This window comes from Daphnia pulex, chromosome 10, assembly GCF_021134715.1.
Source record: "Daphnia pulex isolate KAP4 chromosome 10, ASM2113471v1".
In the NCBI taxonomy this organism is placed as follows: Eukaryota; Metazoa; Arthropoda; class Branchiopoda; order Diplostraca; family Daphniidae; genus Daphnia; species Daphnia pulex.
Genome location: NC_060026.1, coordinates 4,607,319 through 4,615,716, shown reverse-complemented (window position 1 = coordinate 4,615,716; position 8,398 = coordinate 4,607,319). Strand labels below are relative to the sequence as shown.

The following is an 8,398-nucleotide window of genomic DNA, read 5'->3' as shown; positions in this document are numbered from 1 at the left end:
GGGCTAAATTACTATTTCAGCTTACAAACAGACTGGAGAAAAGCGCTCGCGGGTGGGACCAGCCTTTGCCAGGAGACCTGATGGAAAAGTGGAATGTTTGGGCAGACGGGCTGGCCAAGCTATCGTTCCCCCGTGTGAGCCGATGTTTTCGTCCCGCCGATTTGCCATTTTTTAGGCTCTGTATCTCGGCTGATTGTGTTTGCCGACACGTCATCAGTCGCGTTTGGAGCGGTCGCCTACTTCCGAACAAAATTAAATAACAAGGTCCATGTAAGTTTTGTGATGGAAAAAGGTCGTTCAGCATCATTGAGGCCAACGACAATTCCGCGGATGGAGTTACAGGCGGCTGTACTGGCCGTGCGCTTGTCAGTACTAATAAAAAAGGAGCTCCGCATCCCAATTGCTTCTTTTGAATATCACACCGACTCCCAGATCGTTTTATGGCAGCTGCGATCCGATGACCACGGGCTTCCGTCATTCGTGCGCGCAAGACGAAAGGAGATTGTTGTATTACTGGCCCCTCTTTTCTCATGGATCCGTCGTAGGTTGCAGCGCCATTTGATCATCGCGCCGCTAAGCCATCTGAAACGGAAGACGATGAAACACCGACCATGAGCATTGGGCATCTGGATGTCACGCCATATTGCTGCCAGACGAAGGCAGCCGCCGTATCTAAGCTCATCACCCACGCCACGGAACTAAGCCTTCTGAAACGCGAAGTCACGATCCGGCCACGCAAGCAGAGCCGACCGTTGGAGAGCTTGCAGAAGCCCTTCGCTGGTCTCCCAAAGTGAAGTTTTCGTGCGCCGGTACAAGGCCCTTCTTAACGGAACCGAAATTCCTCGGAATTCAGTTCTGCGGCACGTTGGCCCATACATCAATCCGGAATATGGCTTTATGAAAGTGGACGGAAGGTTGGAGCACGCCGAACTCCCGGCGCGCACTTGTCACCCGACTATAATTGCACCAAACCACCCGATGACCAAGTTAATTATAGAAGATTGTCACCAAAAAGTGCGGCACTCCGGCGGTTAGCACACCTTAAGCATCTTGTGCGAGCAATATTATCTTCTCCAGGGTCGCAGGGCCATCCGTCGGACATTGAGAAAATGTGTCAAGTGTAAACTCTTACGTTCCTTGCCCCAAGCACCGAAATTGGCAGGCCTGCCGAAGGAATGTCTTCAGGCCTTCCTTCGTGTTTTTACAAATGTTTGCCTTGATTGTTTTGGCCCATTCCATGTCGTCATCGGAAGGCGATCAGTTAAAAGGTATGGCATTCTTATCACCTGCCTTTCCTCTCGTGCGGTGCACCTGGAGGTCCTCGACTTAACGGATGCTGATTACATCAGCATCTGGCCCTTCGCCGGTTGATTTCCCTCCGCGACAGTCCAGCCCTCGTATATTCGGAAAACGGGACGAATCTGAAGGCAGGCAACAAGGAGTTTGCCGAAGGAATCAAAAACTTAAACTCAATTCGCGTATCAGGAGAAATGGCGGACCGCGGAATCAACTGGCGGACCGCGGAATCAACTGGCGATACTCGCCACCAACCGGCTCACACTACGGCGGAATTTGGGAACGGCTAATTGGCTCCAGCAAGGCAGCATTGCGTGCCAGTCTCGAGACCCGCTAAGTCAACGACGAAGTGCTGCGTACCGTGTTTGCCGAAGTGGAATCGCTCTTAAACAGTCCACCCCTGTTCAAACGTTGTTCAAACGGATCCGAATGAGCCCGAGCCGCTGACCCCGAATCATTTCGTGCTAGGTGGACCGCACCTTCATCGTGCACCCGATCGAGAAGAAGCATTTGACGGACTCCCGAGGCGTCGCTGGAAGCAGGCCCAGTTCATCGTCGACCAGTACTGGCGCCGATGGATGAGAGAATATCTCCCCAGTCTCATCGAGTGCAAGAAATGGGATAAATCAGTTCGCCCTCTTCTAGTCGGCGACAAGGTTCTAATAATGGACGAGAACAACAAGCGAGAAGAGTTATTAATGGGTTCGATCGTGACTGTCCATCCGAGCCAAGACGGAGTAGTGCGGAAAGCAACAGTCAAGACGGCTAAATCTGAACTAATCCGACCCACTGTTAAACTTTGTTATATTTCAGGTCAGCGCCCGGAGTAATCACGTTATCAGCTCTGCGCCGGCTGGGACTGTGGCGCACCAGCGCCAAAAGGGACGAGAAGGATCTGGCAACGGATAGAGCATACGAAAAGGAGGGGGAGAACAGTGAAGAAGAACGAGCGTCAGAAGTCGAGTTACATTTTGTGTGTAAAAACCCGTTTTGGTAACCAATAAAACTGAGTCGTTCACGGAATTTCATAAGTGTTTATCCCGGATATTTACTTAGTACTCGTAGTTTATTACAGTAAATGGTAGTTTCAACTGCGTTGAAGAGGCAGCGTTAGCAATTTCTTGTTGCGCCATTTTAACTGCAAGACCTCAAACATTCACAATGAAAGGATTTGGGCTTAACGCTTAACGCCTTAACGCTGATCACAAGCTACTGCTAAACGACAAACAAAAATCGACGCGCCCCAAGAAACGAGAAATATTTGTTGTCAAGGGCAACCAAGGTTGCAATTTTCTGATTACATGCAATCGATTGCCTAATAAGATAGTAATTACATATCTGACTTATTTTCTTGTATTTATAATTTTAGCTTAAAATTATAATTTTTGAATCACAATAAAAGGCACAAAAAGCATCAGTTAGCGAATGAAAATAAGGTCGGAATAAATGCGGTTTGACAATTTTGTCTGAAAATCAGTAAGGAGGAAGGGCCTGCATCAACAGTCAGCCATCATGGATTACCCACCCCATGAATAAAAAACACGGAGGAAGGGGCTACAATGGTCGGCCATTAAGGATTACCTCATCCACCCTTTGAAAAAACCGGAGGAATGGACTGCTGAGCACTCATGCGTAGCTTTTGCAACTTTTACAGAAAAATAATTATTCACTCTTCTTTTAAAAAATAATCGGTTCAAGCTAAAGAAAATCATAATCTAAACTTTTATAACCATTATGTATTAAAAAGAAAAAGTAATTGCGTCCATATGCGCGCGATACAGCACAATACAACCAAATTTGCTTGTTTTGATTAGAGAAAGAAATTGAACTGAAAATGAAGGTTGAATTTCTTCAGCAGAATGATTCCGTGTTATTAAACCGGTAACAGAAAAAAAGGACAGAGACGGACACAGGACTTCTAGAGACTTCAGAGACAGGTGAAAACCGTTTGCTGCAATAAGTAGCACAACAACCTTGACAACAACGCCGGATTTTCTTCATTCAGCTTTTTCCAGTTGTCCGTTCCTATAACCTAACCTGGACAAACAACCAGAACAACGACTATTTCATGAATATTTGGTTTAATCAAATGATTTCAGCGTGACTTACCCGGATAACGGCGGAAGTATTCAATGGAAAATTTCTTCCGGTGCTCCGCTGGATGGTGAGGGTCAGCAAATCCAGGCAGTTTTTGGCAGACATTTTGCGAATCAGATGCGTTTCACAATGAATTTTTAATTCTTCCAGCAAATACTTTTCAGCAGCGGCCAAAAGTCCTGGCGCCATAAGGTCCATGTTTGTCGCTTTACAGAATAATTTCATTCAGACCTCCAAGTACACGTTTCTGTCGTTTGTCACCTTAAATCTATTGGATCAGTTCCAGCGACCGACCTTTTTTCTTTCCCTGTGCGTGCTGATTCTACAATTTGTCCTACAATTTTTTCCCGTTTGGTCGTCGTTGACACCCGTCATCACTGCCGTACCTCTAAGTATTGTCCTGCTCCTGACGGCCATCAAAGATGCGATCGAGGATTATGTAAGTATTTTCGTTTCCATTTCATTTTTTCGCTTTGTCACTTCTTCTAAAAATTAACTTTTTTTTTCTTTTTTTTTGCGTGTGTTAAGTACAATATAATATTGACAGAAAAGTAAACAGCAGAGATTCGCTCGTCCTGCGCGATGGCAAGGTGAAAGAGCCCTGGCACAAAGTCCAGGTGGATGACATCATCCGGGTGGAGAATAATCAGTATGTTGCCCATGATGTTCTTCTATTGACCACGTCCGGTCCCAACGGATTCTGCTGCATTGAAACGGCTGAGTCGGACGGGTAAGTGTGGCTCAGTCTTGTGTCCGGTCTCCTCTAATCATGTCTTCATTGTCGCAGGGAGAAAAATCTAAAACAACGCCAGAGCCTATTGGAGACAGCCGAGATGGGCCAGAACGAGGCCCAAATCGCACATTTCAAAGAAGAGAAGATTTGTGAGCCGCCCAACCGAGCTTTAGATCAATTCGATGGCCGGTTGCTGTGGAACGGCAAGACATCTATATCCATATTGTGGACAAGTCACCGGCTATTTAATCCACCGTCATTGCCTTGTCGAGTTTCTTCTCGTACCCAATCGTTCTCAACCCGCTGTTGCCAATCTAAATTTACTTCAGTATGATGTCATCCGTCTATTCCAATCAATACTCATGAACCGGGACGAGAAAATGATAGAAAAAAAATCGAAGACGCCGGCCAAGGCCCGTACCACGAAACTCAACGAAGAGCTCGGCCAGATCGAGTACATCTTCTCCGAAAAAACAGGAACATTGACGCAAAACGTCATGTCCTTCAAGAAGTGTTCCATCGGCGGAACTTGCTACGACGTTTACGACTCGTCAAGCACACAACATACAAAAACGGACCAAACGGACAATGAGGTATCGTCCGTACATCCTGAGAAATTTTGCCCGTTCATTATACATTTGACTCTTTTTCCCCGTTCCAGGAAACCAAGCCGGTAGATTTTTCGTTCAATCCGGTTCACGAGCAAGCCTTTAAATTATGCGACAAGACGCTGGTAGACTTGAGTCACAACGATCCCACTTGCCAGAAATTCTTCCTTCTGTTGGCGCTCTGCCACACCGTCATGCCTCACAAGAACAACGGTATAACCTCTATTCTGTAATTGAAGGTCATAAAGATTGTTTGCTTCACAAAAACATTTGTTCTACGTTACAGGCAAATTAGAACACCAAGCGCAGTCGCCAGATGAAGGTGCTATGGTTTCGGCCGCCCGAAATTTTGGCTTCGTTTTCAAGGCTCGTACTCAGGATTCCATCACAATTGGGGTTGGTTCATCACTGTGCTTGCACATTTTCATCCAAACGGAATTCGTACTAATAATATACCTTGGATGCTTTAGGTTGGATTAGGCGAGACGGAGGAAGTCCACGAGTTGTTGTGTGTCCTGGATTTCAGCAACACTAGAAAAGGAATGTCGGTCATCGTTCGTGGACCAAACGGAAAGATCCGCCTCTATTGCAAAGGAGCTGACTTCGTCGTCTTCGATCGACTTCAATCCAGAAACGAAGAAAGAATAAACCAGACACAAGGAAATCTACAAGTAACCGACTCGTCATACTTCTTCTTTCAAATTTCTTCATGTCTTTTTGTTTGCAGAAATTCGCTGGCGAAGGATTACGGACCTTGTGTCTGGACTTCCGCGACATCAACGAGAGTTATTTCGAAGAATAGAAGTTACGTCTTCACGAGGCTTCCACACCAAGCTCGGTGTGCTGTTGCTCGCCTGACAAAAGAAAAGAAGATTTATACCACGAAATGGAGCAAGGTCTTACTCTTCTAGGGGCCACGGCCATTGAAGACAAACTTCAAGACGGGGTAATTTGGTAATCGTGAAGAATATCTCTTTTTGCTAAAAAATAAAATTGTAGGATTTTTTTTGTTGCAGGTGCCGCAAACGATTGCCAAATTGGCATTAACTGGAATCAAAATATGGATTTTGTCTGGCGATAAACAAGGTGAGTCAAGATTTGCCAAATATTTTCGTTTGTCTCTGAACCATTTTTTTTTTCTAGAAACGGCTATCAACGTTGGTTATTATTGCCAGCTCTTGACCGATGACATGGTCGACATGTTTATTGTCCACGGACAGAATGTCGAAGATGTCGAGATCCAATTAGTCAACTGTGAAAAGTCGCTGAGTAACGACGAAGAGGACCGGAACACGGGTTACGCCTTAGTCATCAACGGCCACTCACTGATCTACGCCCTGCAGACCAAGTTGGAGAAGCGCTTCCTCGACGTCGTCACTAAATGTAAGGTTCTTCCCAAATTTCCATTGGAAATCAGTAACCACATTTACTTTTCCTTTCAGGCAAGGCGGTGATTTGCTGCTGACAACCCTCCAAAAGGCCATGGTGGTCAATTTGATCAAAGAGAAGAAACAGGCCGTGACGCTCTCTATTGGCGATGGAGCCAACGACGTTGCCATGATCAAGACGGCTCACATCGGAGTAGGAATCGGCGGCCAGGAAGGCATGGAGGTAAATATCTCATCATTTGATTTTAAAATTTTTCTTTCATTTTAATCGCTCTCGTTTTTCCTTTATTCAGGCCGTCTTGGCATCGGATTACAGCATCGCGCAATTCTGGTTCCTCGAACGTTTGCTTCTGGTTCACGGGCGAAGGTTCAATCTTAGAATGGCAAAAATTTCTAAGTTCCTTTTTCTACAAGACTTTTGCCTTCACCATGTGCCATTTTTGGATTGGCTTCTTCTGTGGATTCTCCGCCCATGTACGTTGTCACTCGTGCGCAATCATCAAAAACTCGTTGACCCTATTTTCTATACTATTTGCCATGTATTGTTGTTTGGGGGTTGTGGCAGACAGTCGATCTTTGACCCGATTTTCGTCTACACCTTACTCTATACGTTGCTACCCGTCCTAGCGTTGGGCATGTTCGACGAAGATGTCTATGACGAGAACAACATCAAGTATTCTAAACTCTTCCCGCCTGGCCATCACAATTCTCTGTTCGATAAGGGCGAGTTCTTCATGAGTGCAATCCACGGATGTGTTACGTCGTGCGTCGTTGTGCTGTCAACCTACGGTTCGTTTGATTTTTGCCTTTCTTTCCTTCGAATGAGATTCCTTTTTTTTCCTGACTTAATTGCCCTCCTGTTTTATATCGGCAGTTTCCTACAGGGATGGCGTCTCTCAACAAGGGAACCCCCTGCCCGACCACCATCTGATTGGAAGCGTCGTGGAAATTATCCTAATGATGGTTGTCACCGTGCAAATTGCGCTGGACACAGACTACTGGACCCGTTACAATCTATTCGCCATACTGGGCTCCTTACTTTTATACTGTGTGCACAAATGTTCATATAATCTTGTCATCGGCGTTTCCTACGTGACCAAGGTAAGCAGGAACACTTCAATTTTTTACGGTTTTAGTACTCGGGATATTTTCGAATTTTCGCTAACGACGAATTTTCCATTTTTCAGGCTATGGGCGAAGCGACTTTTTGGCTCCCACTTCTGTTTTGCATCGTCATCTTAATGTACTCTGTGTGGTGGTGTTGTGGAGATACTTTTTCCTTGGTGATTATCGCGTTGGTATCGAGCCAAAACTTCCCGCCAATCGGTACGTATTTCTCGCCCATCTAGCTTTTTCTTTCTTTCATACAAATTAAATCTTCGTTTATTGATTTTTTCTCTATTTCGTTTCAATAGGGCCCAGTGGAGTTGACGATCGCTTCGCTCCGGCTACGCTTTCGCTCACCAGGAGGGTTTCGGCGAATTAATCACTTCGGGGGAGATTACCAAGACGGGCTTGAATTTCGGCAGCAAGGCCGGCAGCAACAACCCGGCCAACAACATCAGCGATTGTCTCCTGAGAGAGACTTCACTGAAAGCTGAAGTATAGAAAGTACTCCAACTGATATCATTGACGAAAATTCTATTGATTCAACTACTTCCAAATCTAATGGAGAAGTCTCGGCAGTTCCGGATTCCACTGACAGTTCCTTTGAATCGGCTCATTCTGGAAGAGGAGAAACGTCATCTATATCAGCTCAAAAATATTCCGGCTCGTCTAACATTCCTTCGGCCGGAACATCTGACAGCGGAAGCGGAACCGGTCCTCAAAGTCAAAGCAGTATGAGTGGAACCAACAGTAACGTCGCTGCATCGACTACATCCGCCAGCAGCATCGAAGGAAAAACGGAAGAAACCTAGGCAGGCGGAGGAGCCGGTCGAGGTTCTTGCTACTCCAATTCTGAAAATCAAGTTGGACATCCTCCAGGTGAGCCTGAAAACTATTATGAACTAAGTGGGAAATCGCATCCCAAGCCTTGCCAAAAGAAAGAAGAAGATGGTCAGCAACCCGACGTGACATCGAAAGGTCAGTCAACTACTACTCTTTTGAACTTGGATAGAGAAAGCAATCAAGCCTGTGAACCAAATGTGATTATTGCAACGTATTCTTTAATAGGCAATGACGGCAGATTCTCATCTGAATAAGAGGAAACTGAGCAAAGCAGCAAAAAGCCCAAGAAATCAGAAAGTCCTTTTTCTTTTTCGAAGTTGTGTCAT

At 45.6% G+C, this 8,398-nt stretch overlaps 1 pseudogene; it reads left to right on the top strand.

Moving 5' to 3' along the window:
* Nucleotides 1-3,568: 3,568 nt before the first annotated feature.
* LOC124205749 lies at nucleotides 3,569-8,041 on the top strand (annotated as a pseudogene).
* Nucleotides 8,042-8,398: the final 357 nt, after the last annotated feature.